The sequence below is a fragment of the Bubalus kerabau genome, chromosome 17, assembly GCF_029407905.1.
Source record: "Bubalus kerabau isolate K-KA32 ecotype Philippines breed swamp buffalo chromosome 17, PCC_UOA_SB_1v2, whole genome shotgun sequence".
Lineage (NCBI taxonomy): Eukaryota > Metazoa > Chordata > Mammalia > Artiodactyla > Bovidae > Bubalus > Bubalus kerabau.
The window spans coordinates 35,180,212-35,183,837 of record NC_073640.1 but is presented as its reverse complement, the minus strand read 5'-3'; the positions used below and the strand labels follow the sequence as shown (position 1 = coordinate 35,183,837).

Here is a 3,626-nt window from a genome sequence, read left to right as displayed (position 1 = left end):
TGCTTGATCTTAGTATCTACTCAAGGTTTACAATCCCTTTCTTCTTTACCCAAGTTCAGGGAGTTAGAGACTGTCAGGTTTGAGTGGGAATTTGTTCAGTACTTGACAACTTACTTGACTTCCTATCTGCTCTATGGACGGGCTTTCCTAGGTGGTGCTAGTCATAAATAACCTTCCTGCCAATGCAGGAGACATAAGAGATGTGGGTTTGATGCCTGGGTTGGGAAGATCTCCTGGAGGAGGGCATAACAATCCACTGCAGTGTTCCTGCCTGGAGATCCCGTGGACAGAGGAGCATGGAGGACAACAGTCCATAAGGCCACACAGAGTCAGACATGGCTGAAGAGACTTAACATGCATGCACTATTCTATGAATAATTGTTTTTTTAAGAACGTAAAATTTTTCCTGGTGAATATATTTCCTCACAAACATAATTGCTAAAGTGAAATTCTCATGAATGTCTCAGCTAGTTATGAGAAACCATCGAATGAAAAAAAATGATAAAGATGGCTATACATTTTCAGAAATAGCTTTTCCACACATGAAATTATATGTGTAAACAGTTAAATAAGCAGATAATTCCTCTCAGTTCATTTGACTACTCTCTTTTTTGGCTTTGTATAATAGTTTAGATGTGGTATTTTGAAACAGAAAGGAATACATGAAGTTTACATATTAGTTAATTTATATGGACCCACACAATTTCAATTTATAGTGCTGGAGATAGTCACATGCAGAACAAATTCTTAAACTTATCATACCCAAATTTTAGAATATTTTCAATCATATAAAAAAAAATGGTTTCCGCCTAGGCAACTGCTAAAGATGGCAGCAGGGCAGGTCCTGGTGCTAGATGGCTGAGATTGCCTCCTGAGCCACCCGGCAGCCATCGTGTTCTTCCAGGTCAGTGAGAAGGCTGTGTTTGTGTGCTGTGAGGGCATCAACATTTTGGCAGTTTCTACAGAATAAGTTGAAGTATCTGGCCTTCCTCCACAAGTAATGAACACCAACTGCTCTCGTGGCCCCTACCACTTCTGAGTCCCACCCATGGGGGACATGCTTCTCCACAAGACCAAGCAAGGCCAGGATGCCCTGGACCACCTCAAGATGTTTGCTGGCATCCTGCCACCCTATGACAAGAAAAAGCAAATGGTGGTTTCTGTTGCCCTCAAGGTTTTGTGCCTAAAGCCTACACAGAAGTTGGCCTACCTACACCACCCATCTCATGAGGTTGGTTGGAAGTACCAGGTGGTAACAGTCACCCTGGAGGAGAAGAGAAAGGAGAAGGCCACGATCCATCATCAGAAAAAGCAGCTTATGAGGCTACGGAAGCAGGCCGAAAAGAATATAGAGAAGAAAACTGACATTCACAGAGGTCCTCAAGACCCACAGTTTTCTAGTCTGAGTCCAATAAAATTGACAGTTTATTCCTCAAAATAAATAAATAAAATATAAAATGCATATACAGGAATAATGCCCATTATTGTGCTCTCATACATTTGAAAATTTTTTAGTATCCAGATCCTCAATTAAGATTCCAAACAATGATTTGGTACTTTTCCCAACCTCAGACAGTATTGAGCACTAATATGAAATTACTGGGCATCAAATTTTAATAAATAAAAACATAATAATTTCTACAAATGAAGCCATTTTTCTACCAATCAAATTCCTAAGAAATATTGAATATGGTCACATGCTACCTTTATCTTAAAGTTGCTCTAAAAATAACATATTTGATAGTTGCACTTTTGATTTAAACTAGACTGATATAATATACAATATATTATATGACTCAATTAAGGAGGAATGGTTGTTTGGGCATATTTTACTTCAAGTTTCATTCTGTTACTAGTTCCATTGCATTACAGTCTACTGCACACACTATCCTAGTACCAAGACAAAGATCGGATGAACACTGTCAATTTCTTAAGAACTCTGAAGCATACAAGTATAATACAGTATTAAAAATTGTGCATTATAGTCCACAGAAAGTTACTCTTCCTTCAGCAGCAATAACACTGAGCAGGAGAAAAAGTACCACTTCAGTTGCAGTTAAATCATGTTTCCATGTGTAGGTTAACATTAAGCAGACCCATGTGTGGATGCTGCAGAGAAAGCAAAAAAGAAGTGATCGTGAAATATGCTGATTTGACTGCAAAGTAGTTTCATGTGCACAACAGCTTACTGTTGGTTAAGAATTTAGACTTGTAGCTCCTCCACAACTACTTATCTTGTGGCTCATCTACCAGGAAATAAATATCTCAGACTGTGAAATTTAGCCAGGCTCTGGTTCACAGAGGCTGCTTAACCTTCTTATGACTCAGAGTTCTCGTCTGTGAAAAATGCCTCATGTGATGATCCTCAGAATTAAATAAGACAGACCTCAGAAAAACCTAGAAGAGAGCTCTTCATGTGAGCCTTCAGCAAATGTTAGCAATTATTTTTCAATACAGTATTTAAAATAAATAAGAGTCTAGAATTTGCAGATAAACTTGGAGTACACTGGAGATAGGTTTGCAAATTTCTTCAATGCCAAGCAAATAATAATAATAAGTCTCCTCTATTACAATCTCTCTTTGATTTCAGTCCTTATATAGTATGTGCTAATCCTGATAAAATAAAAAGAAACCTAAATTAATTTTGAGGTTGTTATACTGTAGCAAATGAGCAAAGAAGCTATATTTGTCCTAAACTGACAGTGATTACACCTATTTCTCTGAGTTTGTAAACTGATACCTAATATCTGTAGTTTAGAATATATCATTATTAGATATTCCAGGATATGGGACTTATCTGGTGGTCTAGTGGTTAAGACTTTGTATTACCACTTCAAAGGGCAAGGGTTCCATCCCTGGTCAAAAACTAAGATCCCACATACCAGGTTGTATCCATATTAAAAGGAAAACAAACAAACAAACAAACAAACAAACAAAAACAAAACCAACAGTGCACAACAGTACATATTCCAGGATAGTTCTCTATTTAGAAAGACAAATTAATACTGTGTTTTATTTTGAATATAAAAGCATTAAATTATTTAGGTAGGAAACATTTGACTAATGTCTGTGAGGGATGCCAAATAATTATATAAATTTTAGAAGCAACTGGTTTTTATTTTGAAAGAATTTCTTTTACTATTTGAGCTGCCCTTTTGATAGAAACTCAATGTTATCTCTTGTATTAGTGGTAGTTGCCTAATATTTCATCTTACCTTTTTAAAGTACAGGATTCTAAATATATAGATCTTGACTTATTTAATCTTTATATATCCAGGGCTAGAATAAACTATATCCATGTCTCAGTACTTCCTTGGTGAATGAAAGAATGAGAGCTAATGTCAGATACACCACAATGCCCCCTCCCCTAGCACTCTGCTCAGTACTTTACACTTTGTATATCAGAGAAAGTGTTGGGAAATTAATGGATATCAGTATGTGAGAGAGATAACATAAGATGCTTTCATTAGAAACTGTGACACAATTTTTACTAAAGTGCTAACAAATATCACAGAATCAGTAACATGAAAATATGCTATGAAATAAAAATTATGACCTGTTAGACAGACTCTCATGTTAGACAGTATTCTAATGAAATATACATTTATAATCTTGGCAAAGGGCAA

The 3,626-nt window shown here is 36.3% G+C and overlaps 1 pseudogene; it reads left to right on the top strand.

Annotated features, from left to right (window-relative positions):
- The first annotated feature begins 548 nt into the window (after positions 1-548).
- Positions 549-1,406, top strand: LOC129631929 (60S ribosomal protein L13a-like; annotated as a pseudogene).
- Positions 1,407-3,626: the final 2,220 nt, after the last annotated feature.